At 30.1% G+C, this 13,885-nt stretch overlaps 1 pseudogene across 1 annotated transcript in view; it reads left to right on the forward strand.

Moving 5' to 3' along the window:
* The window catches only part of LOC143249120 (death-associated protein kinase 1-like), a 159,731-nt pseudogene that overhangs the window by 730 nt on the left and 145,116 nt on the right, over positions 1–13,885 (forward strand). The gene's annotated exons all lie outside the window — the stretch shown is intronic.

Here is a 13,885-nt window from a genome sequence, read left to right on the forward strand (position 1 = left end):
AAACTTTGGTATTAGACCACAGAATATAACTAGCACTTTTCAACACTACAATACATTGGCTGTTTAAGTGTTTATGCATCAGAATTAATCTCCATTATTATAGGTATTTTAAGAATATGGAACAGCATTAAGGTTGCAAATTAATTTTTGCTCCACCGCTCAGTATACCTACAATTTCCAGAAGTTTTTGATTTTCATAATCACCAAAATATTTGCCTTTTGGATCTAGAGATAGAACTGTCTGCTTCAGACCTTTTGGTAAAGCATCCTGTATTGCGATACTGACGTGAGTCTTCCTGCTTTTAGTTTTTTGGTGGAATACTGTTAGTGAAGTATAAGAGACGCTGTAGTTTTATTAACTTGATCCACCTCTAAATGACATTATTTCAGTGTTTTGTTCTCCAGTAATTGATATTTTATCAATATCTGTAAATATTCTGGATAAGATTGGTCATGCTTCCTCTCAGGTCTATTTGTTCTTTGGCTGACAATGTAAAATGTTCTTGTGCACCTGAAATTACAAGTCAAAACTTTCTCAACCCTTTCAGTTAACTGAAGCACATGAATATTTCTCTTGCTATGTATATAAGGAAGTGTTTTGAGCAACAATTTTGAACGCTGTAACATTTTTATTTAAGATGAGCTGTGTATGGGTACACTGTTTTTGATTGGCTGAGTGAACTTTTCAAGTTAACTGGAACCTAATTACAGGTTATGTTGCAATTTGTTTGTGAATTATTTGGAGGGACTGATCAGGTTTGCTGATCTTTTGTTGTTTTTAATTAAGTTCTGCAGCAGTCATTATTGGTTTCTAAACCAATAATATAATTACATCTAGCTAGGGATTTAGTGTATTTTTTACTTTTTATTAAATGTTCAGTTTGGTTGTTTAGTGGGTAAGTAATTTACAAATTATATTACTGTAATATATTAGTATAATATGATCATTTCAGACTTATGATACATTACCTACTTTTAGCTTTAGTCTTAACCAAAAAAGGAAATGTTATATTTTGGTATTTCATTGGCAGAAACCATTTAATAATATGTTAAAGGTGTTAGACAAAGGAAATTGATTGTCCAAAAACCTTATTGTTCTTTATTTAAAGGCTCATTGCTAGTACAGAGGTATGTCTCCAGATTTACAATGCTAACATCAGGGGTTCGATTCCCCTCAGTGGGCTAAGCAGATAGCCTCATGTGGCTTTGCTATAAAAAACAAACAAACAAACTTTATTTAAACCTTGCAAATCTCCTTTAAGCCAAATGATTAGATTTAGTGATACACGTTTTTTTATAAAATGTTACTAGCAGTAGGGTTGAATGGAAATCACTTGCAAGCTAAAGCAAGAATCATAGGTGAGGAGCATGGTTCATGCATTGAAACATCCATGTAAGACAATGTATTGTACAGGGTCTTTTAAGCTTTGGCTGCTTTTCTTTACTCTTTCTCTTGGCTGAGTGAAGACTCAAGTTATCTTCTTGCATACTATCTAATGTATTTGGATCTGTGAGTTGTTTAAAAGTGAGTACATGGTTGTCTGTATCAGTTTTTATTATCTATACTGCTTCAGGCCATTACTTCAAGCTAGTAAAGAAAATATACTGATGTCATATATAAGGTAATATTTAATTACAACATTTTCCTAACAACATAGTTTAAATAACTACTTTTATTTTACATCTTTCTCCATTTTTAACTCACAAGTATCCAGTATCAATAGATAAATAAATAATAAGGTTATTATTGTCATATAGGTGCTATAATGCAGCCTGTTTATTAATGTTATATTCAGCCTATATCAATTAATAGAATTTTATGTTTTTAAAACACCGTAGTACCATGTATTTTACATTTAAAACATAGGGTGACATTAATATTATATATATCTATGTACAGTTTTCCGAGCCTGAAATAGAAGAAAGAATTATGAATAAAACTAAGATGTCAGAAACTGGGAGACATAATATCACATGCATTTATACAGTCAGGGCAACAAATTATTCATCACAGTTTAATAAATTAAATTTGATATTAGAAATATTTACAAATTACATTGTTGTTTGTTCTGTTACAATAAAACAATTAATCACATGCACATACACTCATTAATGACACAGAGTTACTTACTGTTGGTTTACTGTTAGACCAGGTCAGATAAAACACCCTGCAAGGTTGTCTACTTCCAATTATATTGGGTTGAGGAATAATTCGTGAGCGTTTTTTCAAGTTAAAAAAATATATTCATAAATGAAACGCTTTCGCAAAATATTTCATGTCATTTGGTAGATAATTTTTTGCTCTAATAGATGGTGTGTTTGATTTTCATATGTCTTTAATATTTGCTTTCATTTTCAGCTCATTAAATGAAATGTCAAGTGGACAAAATCGAGCATTTTCGACACCATCTGCTTTTCGCATTTAATTTCTTGCAATTTCATTTAAAACAATGCATACTATATACCTAGGTATTATATGAAATAAAGTATCATAATAAATGTTTTGGGTGTAATGTGTTCATACAGTGAAGTATTGTATAGTCTTGCATGTAATGCCTGAATGAAATTATTTAAACACGCTCACAAATTATTCCTCAACCTAATACATTACATGTTTTCCTTACTCTGACATTGTTTCTGATTTTAAAAAATTCTCTTAAAATGCAATATAAGTAGGTGAGAAGGTTAATTAGCTTAGTACATTATAAAGATGTATATTGTACATAGACCAGAATTTCCTGTGACCTGCATGTAAAGATGTTAAATTTGAGAGGAAAATAGGGCATTTTTTATTTTTTTACTTTTCAGTAAGGTTGTAGTATGTCTCAATAATTTTTATATAATTTTCAGTTTTGTGCTTTAGTGTAAGGTATATCAATTTTGATTTGGAATATTTTAAGAAATAAGTAGGAGTTTTGCCAAATATTTATATAAATGAAAGCAGATATGGGTGCTATACATATATATTTATTTCTGAAATAGTGTGTATGTACTGGGCAGTTTCCTTTTGTTTGAGGCCCGGCATGGCCAGTTGGCTAAGCCACTCAACTCGTAATCTGAGGGTTGCAAGTTCAAATTCCCATCACACCAAACATGCTCACCATTTCAGCTGTGGGGGTGTTATAATGTGATGGTCAATCCCACTATTCATTGGTTGAAGGATAGCCTAAGAGTTGATGGTGGGTGGTGAATATTTAGCTGCCTTCCCTCTAGGAATGGCTAGTGCAGATAGCCCTCATGTAATTTTGTGCAAAATTCAAAACAAACCAAATTTCTTACTTGGGATTTTTCCATTCACTTGTTAATGATAAAAAAAAAAACTTTTGCAAAACCATTTCTAAGAAATATTATATATTTCAACTGGGATTTTTAAGTTCCTACTTCAAATACAATAATTAATTTCTGGTCTTTTTTTAACTGTACAGTTATTTGGCATTTAATCTCTTAGAGTACTTTCAAATTTTATACCATTTATAAATTACTTTTAATAATTAATGTTTGACTCTACCCTAAAAGTAAGAAAAAGAGGAACCTGTACTTACATTTTTTAACATTTTAAGATAATATTATAATTTATATTAGCCTTTATAAAAATATAAGTGTGCAGTAATAGCTAGATTATCAAGAGTATAAAAATTGTAGTAATGAGATTATAATTTAATGATTAATCGTTATGAAAAAACTTGCTTGAAATTAAAATGTATCTCAGAATGGCTGGTATGGGTATTAACACTTTCACTAATAAAGCAGAGAACAATGTTTGACCTTCTTAGAGATCATCTTCAGGTTAACAAAAAGTCAAATGAAACTAAATTGCTTAACAATTAACTGGAATTTTTTGTGTTTTTGATCAGATTTTAAATATTTTTGTTACTTCATGCACATGAGTTAAAAGGTTAAACAAATGACAAATACAAAGACAGTTTTTGTCATGTATACTTTGTTTTTCAGCCTGTGCAGTGTTTAACTGTATCCTGTATTAGTGGTCCTAATTATAGAATTATGCCTTGTAATCAATTATACCAATACTTTTTACCCAGTTACTTTGAGTTGGTAAACTCAGTTACTTAATATTATTTTCTTTGAACAATTGTTCCAATTTTTTCTTCACATTTTTTTAATATCTATAAAAAATATAAACTTGTAGGTAAATTCAGGCTAATGGAGTAATATATGGTAGTGTAGATGTAATTTTATACATGTAGTCATGCTTTTTATTTTTGGACATTTCATTGTAGGTATGGATGTCTCTCAAATATCTTGCTCATATACTCTTGAATATGGACATTTAGTTCTTCTACAAATTTGAAAAAAGTTACTTGAAATACTTAAAGAACTTTAAGAACCTAATTTTATGTTATATTTCTGACAACAAATCAGATACTTCATTTTATTAGTGTTTAATAATTTTACAAATTTCTATTTTGGCTAACTGTATTTTCTTTATACATAAAGGTCTATGCTCAGTTATATACATATAGCTTTATTGTATATATCTGTGCCTTACCTGTATGAAGTACTATAAGTTTAATATAATTTTGGCTTACAAAATTTAAGAAATTATGAACATAAAAATTTAATTTTCAAACTAACAGTACCTGCAGCCATAGCTAATATAATATGAGGAAGTTTTATTGTACACTACTCTTTGTTACATACTATAATTAATCTGGAATGAGTTGCTGAGTAATTATGTTTGCTGTTTCTAATTATATGTACTGAGGTACTTTGGGTGTACCTGGGAGGGTCAGGTACAGTCTTGACATCTTCCTCCTTGTTATACATACCACGTATTAAAATTTCAAGTAGCCAGGAATTTTAATTTAATTTAGAAGTTAATGGAATTTTAATATGTGTCAAATTTATGATATTTGCCAACAAGATTGATACACACTATTTTCTTTCGTAACACAAATATACAATTTACAATAACGGTTATTACAAATATTGGCTTATATGTAAGAGTTTTACAAACAACTATAATGAGTCTTCTATCTGGTCTAGAACTGAATGTTTTATTGATTGTCCAGGTCCACAATGAGTAAATTAATCTCAAGTTGATATTGTTACACCTTGCATAAGCTACCACTGTCTTTTCTTGGCTAGCCTCACACTCTTATAAGCTGAGTTTTTACCATGAAAGATATCTAATATCCTCGTAGAAATAATGACATCCAAAGCTGCATGGTTTGTAATGTTCAAAATCTATAAACATTCTTGGTCAAGTTCTGTATCTATACTATATTGACTATAGCTGACCAATAATAATAAAATATGGCATGTTGGTTTATACAGTTTAAGGGAAAATTCAACAATGGTAAAAAAATGCTAGAGTTTTTGTGAAACAAATATTGTTGATTTTTACTCTCAAGAATCTTCTATAAATTTGGAGAACAGGCAGGACTTGCACAATACCCATCCAACAATATACGTCAGATGCATCAAACTAAAACACACCTAGATATCAAAATAAACTTATGATGACAATCTGTTATATATTCCAGTAACATGCACTTGCATGCATACTTCACAACTAGACCACATCAAACAGTCAATAATGCAGTTATAAGAGAGCTATTTTGCAGGTAATGTTTTGTAAAAGTAATATTCTTCTTTAGAAAATATTAGCATTGTGACTTGTTCTTGTGACACAAAAAAAGTAAAATTGTTATTGAATATATATATAATGTAAAAATTCTCATATCCAGAAAACTGGTATATGAAAAAAAATATATCAGAGTTTCATGTATACTGTAAAAGGTGTCATGCATTCTGTGTCTACAGTCAGTGGTATAAGAAGAGGTTACAACGTATGGATACTTGGCTAGACATGTGGATTTTACATTTAGAGGCAGCTTAATCTAAGGGAGTCTATAGGCACATCCTGAAGAAAATCAATATAATAATATAAGTTACCATTGTTGTATAAGTCAAATATGTAAAAGTGGGAGTGTTAGGCACTCCAGTATTCCCAGTTCCAATGTCTCTGCCTACAGTACCACTATAACATAGCATAATGTTTTGGGACAACATGGGATCTATTGGTTCCTCTCAGTTGATCTATACTCTACACTAAGTTAAATAGTTTTTTGAAAAGTTTTAAAACCAGCCCGTATCATTCATATACTTATCAAGCTTTTTCTTAAACTTGCTTAAATTTATTACCTTTACAACATCAAAAGGCAACCCATTGCAAATGCCAACCACCCTGTTAGAAAAATGAAACTGCCTTAGCCAAAGATGACTCCCACCCTGCCTAGTCCTACTATTCTCACTGTTAAATATGAAAAAAAAAGATAATGCTTTAACAGTATCAATTCACTTTACAGTCTTAAACACCTCAATCAAATTCTTCTTTAACTTTTCTTTTTTTGAAGATAGAACACTTTGAGAGATTTCAGCCTCTCCTTGTATGATGACCCCTCCATCCAAGGCACCACTCTAGTTACCTTCTCTGAACCCTTTCCAACAATTTAGTGTCTTTCCTAAAGTAAGGAGTTCAAGACTGAACACACTATTCCATGCAGCCTAACCAGTGACCTGTATAATGACATTATATCCTTTATAGACTTGTATTCAATATTTCTGTGGATGCAATCTAAAAATCTTATTTTCACTACCACTAGCAACAGTATGTTGCTTGGATGGCTTTAGAGACTGATCAACTATTGCACCAAGATCCCTTTCCTTCATAACACTGTTAAGGTTATTTCCATCCAAATTATACTTATAATTGAAATTATGATAACCCACATGCATTATCTTGCATTTATTATGATTAAAACCCATCTGCCATTTACCTGTCCAGATCATTAAATGATCTAAATCATTTTGTAAATCAGCAGCATCCTCTTTACATCCAGCAATACCCAAGATTTTAATATAATCTGTGAATGTAAGTAATTTATCGACTATTCCTTCATCTATGTCATTGTTGTAAATAAAAATGAGCAAAGGCCCTATGATTGAGTCCTGATGTACCCCACTTATTATATTAATCCAGTTTGACTGAACTACATTTGCAATAACCCATTTATATAACCTATATAGTGCACAATATTAAAACTCAATCAACATAAATTTGTCATGCACAGTATGTGTACAGTACCAACAAAATTGTTCAATATGAGTACTTAACAAACAATAAAAGAGCTTTATTTAATACATATATAATATATATATATACACACATACACACACATTAATGACTTGTCAGCAGAAGGAAAATAAAGACCAAGTTTCTAGAGTGATGAAGGATTCATGATTTATAAAGAACAGGTTTTTTTTCTAACTGCAGGTTCTACCTTTCATTCTTCTGTTACCTCAGAGAATATAATAGTCTGGAACATTTTACAAAGTTATTAAATAAATGATATCTGAAGTTCTACAGTTCTTTTTATGGTATAGATTAAATTTTTCATGATGAAATGGTTTACTAAGTGTTTCAAAAAAATTATCATAGTACACCTATGTTAATATTATAGAATAACGAGCTATAAATAAATTGGAAAAAAATTAATATTATTAATGAAGATAAACTTAACAGTGTTATTCAAATAATTTGTAATTGCAAAATTACCATACACTTAAATATATTTTTACTAATAGTGTTACATATATATACATGCTGTCTTTTATGGCACTAAGGACTGAACTTTCTTTTGTGGTTTAAAACTAAAAAGGGAAGTATTTAAACTGAATATGTTAAACTTGCATATTTCACATCACAAATCTATGAGAAGTATGAAATTTATTTTTTGTCAATAATGCTTCTTTTTGCTTTATGCAATGCTTGAAATAGGCCGTTACACAGTATAATCACTTTTCAATTTCAGAAGTGTAGTATTGGCACTTTTTTAAAATTCCAATGTGGTATAATTAATGGGCACTTTTTGAAGTGTACTTATTGTTCACTTTGTAATTTTTTAGGCTTTTAAATATTCCAACTGTTTTTAAAAATGTATTTGTTAGTGATTTATAATCCTTATTAATTAAATATTAATGCAGTCTCCAGGAATGATTAAAATAATCTGGATTGTATGGATTAAGTGACATATCACTCCCCCCCCCACACACACACAAAAGTACTTGAGTACAACTTTTTTTTTTCCATGTCAAGCATTAATTTTATATGCAATATATTTCTCAAGGTTGTATTATTGTTTCATTTTATATGGTTTTCTTTTGTCTAAGTACTTTAAGAGAATTTTAATTTTGAAATTTCAACATTTATAAGTTAAAGCAGCTGAACATGATTAGTGAAGTAATATTGCCCATTATTCTGAATATACAGGGTGTTTGGAAAGTCACTGTGCAATTTTGTATGTTAATAAATATATAAATGCACAGTGACTTTTTGAACACTTTGTACTTTGTGAATATTTATTAAATATGAAAAGTTGGCAGTGAACAGTACAAAACTGTTATACATTATACACAAACCAGTTGTAGTAACTAAGCATTAGTGCTAACCATATATTCATGAACTGATGAAGAGTCAGATTTAACAAGTTGTAGTGCAAGGTGAAGTTTATGTCAAGAATAAAAAATTATTTCTCTGAACATACAGTTTGGAATAATGTACTTTATAACATCTAAATGTATATCTAAAGTTTTTCAGCATTCTTATATATTTTATCTGGTATTTTCTCTTCTTTAATAAGTACTGTCACGAAATCAGCAATGTATGGATGGTAGAATGAAATGCTGACAACTCTGGCATTGTGTGTACAAGGTCATAGCTTGTGCACATTGATCCCTATCCATGCGTATAAAATTAATTGATCATGAAAGTGATGCTGAATGATTGTTCATAACAAGGTGATTCAACAGTATATATACTGCTGTATTCCTCTTTTCTTTTTTTTTTACTTTATGAATATGTTAATCTTGTAATAAAATTTCACATTTGTTGTGATTCTAAATGTATAGAATTTTTTATGTGAAGTATAGTGTGTGTGTGTATGAATTAAATATTATTTTATGCAAACTTTTTTGTTCAGGAATGATAAGTATTTTTTTCTTTGTTAAATTGTTTGTCATGTTTGTCAAATTCTGTCACGGAAAAGCGAGGCATACTAAAATAATGATAATAAATTATTCAAGTATAAAGCCAAACTTGTTGATATGTTGTTGTTTTTAGGTTAAATTTACATGGACACTGATTATATCAACTAAGGCTTAACATTTTCTTTCAAAATATGTTTTAAAACAAAAGAATAAAAATAAATTCCGAAAATGGAATATATCATAAAATAGTTCAAAATACTATGACCAAACAGTTTAAAATATGACATGTTGAAATTGTTTAATAATTTTTAGATTCACTATTTTTTTAATAAATTGAACATTTAATTTATTGCATGTATATATTAATGCAATCTCCAGGAATGATTAAAATAATCTGGATTGTATGAATTAAGTGACATATCACTCCCACCCACACACATACAAAAGTACTTGAGTACCAATTTGTTTTTCCATGTCAAGCACTGATTTTATATACAATATATTTCTCAACCCAATCCATGTGTAGGATTTGAATCATAAAAACTTTATAAACTAAGCAAAGCCAGATTTTGGCAACTTTATTGCCCTTTTTACATGTGTCCAAGCAGCTTTGTGCTGAAACAAGTTCTTACTTGTTTGGTATGTATGGCATACATTATATTTGTCACTCCTCCAACAGCTGTTACTCCCTGTTCAGTTTACATGTATCTTGCAAGTGTCATGATTTTACAATGGGGTCACTTATGTTATGTCTTATCTTTTCACATGTTACCATGAAGAGTATCTTGCAGTTTTGATTTGTTTTCATAATTTCATGCTATTGCATGTAATTGTATTATCTAAATACTACATCCTAGTATTTGAAAAGTGGATTTTTTCTCAGTTTTACTGATTTTGCTTTTCTAGTATTTGATCTTAACTCCCATTTCTTTTTATTCATTGTTGCTTACTTTATTCTTTTTGTTACTACCTATATTTGTTTGACTGTTATGGTACCATAGGTGTTTGTAAATGTATTTATTATCACACTGTGAATCATGTTGATAAATCACAGTGAATTGTGTACTTCGTAACATCATATGGTCTTGTTTTTTATGTATTCTAAGTGAGTTTATTTATAACGTATCTCTAAATTTTAGAATGTTTTTGATTTAGCTTTTCTTATTAAAATTCATGCCTTTTATTTATCACAAATTTCAAAGAATGAGTTAAAATATAACTCTTGAATTTGCCAATACTTCATACTGCAGCTCATGAAAGTCAGACATAGATGTGGAAACTTGGTAACAAATTTGAAATAAATTTTGACAGTAAATCTGTACTTGGTTGTATAAAATTATTACAATATAGATACTCAATTAATTAATAATAGCCACAAAAAATAGTTGAAGTGTAGGTCATATTTTATTTTATTTTTTTTGTACATTTATAACTTGTGCATATAAAAAACAGAACAAATTCTGTGGATGTAATAGTAAGGAAGAAGCATTTAAAAATGGCAAATATTCATTATATCATTAAACTCCTACAGAACCAACTTACATATGGACATAATAAACATAAAACTTTTTTACTCTTTTCCATGTGTAGTATTGGAATCATAAACTCTCGTAATATTTTTTGTTGTTACTCATGCAAGATCATGACAAAGCAAAACTTAGTTTCGATGTTTTTCTAATTTATATGTGTAATTGTATGTGTTACTATTCATATTAATGGTACGCGTAATTAAATAATGTTTCATTCTTGGCAAGTCCTTGGCATACTCCACACCTTGAAAAGCCTTTTCTTTTTTTTTCTATTTCACTACATATGATTTTCTTGTGTTCACATAAAAATTGAACAGGTTTCTCAGAAACAGAAATTTTATTCTAATGTGTTTGTACATCATAAGAAATTTAAAAGTTTCACTTCGGAAGAATGAATAAAAATAAAAATGAAATTGAATAACTAAAGGAAAGTTTTGTGCTTATATGTTACCAGTTGCGAAAAAAATAAAACAAACATGCACAGCACAATGTTATTAATACAGTTTCGTAAGAACACTGCTTTATTATTTTTTGTATCTTTCGACAAAACAGTCCTTAAATGAAAAACTGGAATGCCTACAAAAGAACGACCTAGGTGCGCACACATAAACATAACTGGTTCATGTAGCTTGCATAGGCACATGGTTGAGACGTTTACACAGCTGACGCATTAATGTGGTATTAACTGTATGGAATCAGGCCGCAAGGCGGAGGACGTTCACCTTCCTGCGGCCATAGACTTTCTTCCTGGTGAGTCTCGTTGTTAACCAAACTTTCCTGGAGAACCTGTTTAGTGTGGTGAAGTTAACAGGTCACAAAACTCCAATGTTGTAGGTACTATGGTTGGCGGCATCCTTTAAATTCTACTTCCTGTATGAAAAAAAAACATGGTTTTAAATTAACTGTACAGTGCCCGAGTTCATCAGACAGTTATAATTTATAAAAGTTAGTTATACATGAGTGTGACCTTCAATCAATAGGATGATACATATCATGAAGTTGAACGTGTTATTATTACTGAAAAGTTGCATAGTTTTTGAGTCACGCATTTATTATCGAAATTTTAAAACGATAACTAAATACGAAGTTTAACCTTTTATCAAGAGTGAACTCACTGGGTTTGGCGTGTTGACAAGGGAAAGAGTTTAGATCAAACGTTAATGGGAGAATCAACGGCGTGTTAAGTTAATTACAAATGAAATAAAACCCCATATATGAGAAATGATAGTTAGTGGTTTACCTCATGTGTCGGCCAGTGAACATAGCAAGTTTTACAAAGAACAACATAACTTCACGTTGAGAGTTTCCAATATTTATCAGCGTTACACTGTTTGATTTTTGTCTAATACAACTTCTGAACATCTTTCATACATCACATCTGATGTAAAATTAAAATAATGAAATCTGAAGTTAAAATGAAAGTAAAGGAAATTATAAAGCTCAGTAATCTGTAAAATGTTCCATAAATAACACCCTTTTTAGTTGCGCTTATGTTAGTGTTTTGGTGTATTTTGCTGGTAAATACCAAACAACATTTGAACTATAGCATTCGCCGATATGAATTGAATAAAGTAGTTAACCCAAAATGAGTAACAAAACTGCCATTACAGAATGAAATAAAATAGAGTTGGAAAAAGAAATGAAAGTACAATATGGCATTTTTCCATTCCTTGAATGTCTATAATTGTTTCTAAGTTATAATATTTTCCACTGATTGTTTTTTCATATCTTTATTTAGTTTGCAATTTTGTCTCATGTAATAAGTTTACACATCTAAATAAAGTTTTATGCTAGTTTACAAGTGTGAATTGTATGAAGCCACATTTTGGCTGTTTTGTTTTCCTTTATACATACTTTATATGATGTCTCAATAAGAAATAAATGAAATCCCGGTTTATTTATATTTTATTACCATGATTTAAAGTATAATTTAAAATTTAATAATCATATATAAATCAAATCGAATTTAATTTGCGATATTTTCTCGCGTGTAAACAATACACGTACAAGTAATGAAAAAAAAATAAAGTGGATGATTTAGGGATGGCGGTGACAGAAATTACAAAATGGAGTGGAAATGAATACACAAAAATACAAAAAACATAAACAAATCTGCCTAGATATGTAACAAAATGTTTCCAAGAAAATATTTTTTTCTACAACATAATGTGGAATCACTTACATTCATGAATCCAGTTGTGAATAAAAGCACTAGAACTGAATAATGCTTTAAAGTCTTACAATCACTATTCCAATATGTTTGTTACATTGGCTCAGTAGCTACTCATGATTTTTGTTTGGTTGTGTGTATTCATTATTACCTTGTTTCTGTACTTTTAGGCATTGCCATTCCTACATCATTATTAATATTTTATTGTTTGTCCCCTCACTTTAACAATACCAATAAATATTTTACAATGAATAGAAGTCGCCAAAAAAGGCAGCAGTTTTAGCCTATCGTGATGAATCGCAGTGGAACACTATACTGCTTCTACACTTTCCAAGTTAAAATGAAAGATTTCCGTTTGTAAATCATCTTGAATACTTCAAGCGTTGGTGAGCTAGACCTTCTGTAAATCACCATTACAACTTGTAGTATTGAACTAGCTCTACTGACGCCTAATAAGAATAATTAACAGAGTATTTGACTGTTACGGTACTCGCCGGTTTTCTATTTAGCGATTTTTTTTTTTTTTTGGCTAAACTGAAAGTCATAATATCTTTTGAAAAACCTCGAAAATCAATTTTAGATTTTTATAAAAGTCTCTTATTTTATTGTAAGAGCGATTTGAGATTATGATGAGCAATACATAGTATACTTCGATCATTTTTTCCCGGCCTATCTCTGCATACTAACCACTAATGTGCTTAGTAATATTAGTCTGTTAAGCCTAATTTTAATTTTTTTATGAATAAGCAGTTCTTCGTAATTTATTTTTCTAGTTGCTGTGTTTGTTTCAGGCCATATGGTAAGGGCGCTGGACTTGTAATCTGAGAGTATCGAGTTCGAATCCCCATCACACAAAACATGCTACCCCTTTCAGCCGTGGGAACATTATAAAGTGACGGTCAATCCCACTATTCGTTGGTAAAAGAGTAGCCCAAAAGTTGGTGGTGGGTGGTGATGACTAGCTGCATTTTCTCTAGTTTTATACTGCTCAATTAAGGACGGTTAGCGCAGATAGCCCTCTTGTAGCTTTGCGCGAAATGCAAAACAATTTGTTTCATCTTAGACCTTTTATTAAAGCTAATTTACCAAATTTCTCTCACTTTTTTTTTTACACTTGACTTAGCCTGGTATTTAGGGTGCTCGAATTGTAATCTGTGGGGCAAAGGTTTAAATCCAA

Source organism: Tachypleus tridentatus, chromosome 4, assembly GCF_004210375.1.
Source record: "Tachypleus tridentatus isolate NWPU-2018 chromosome 4, ASM421037v1, whole genome shotgun sequence".
Lineage (NCBI taxonomy): Eukaryota > Metazoa > Arthropoda > Merostomata > Xiphosura > Limulidae > Tachypleus > Tachypleus tridentatus.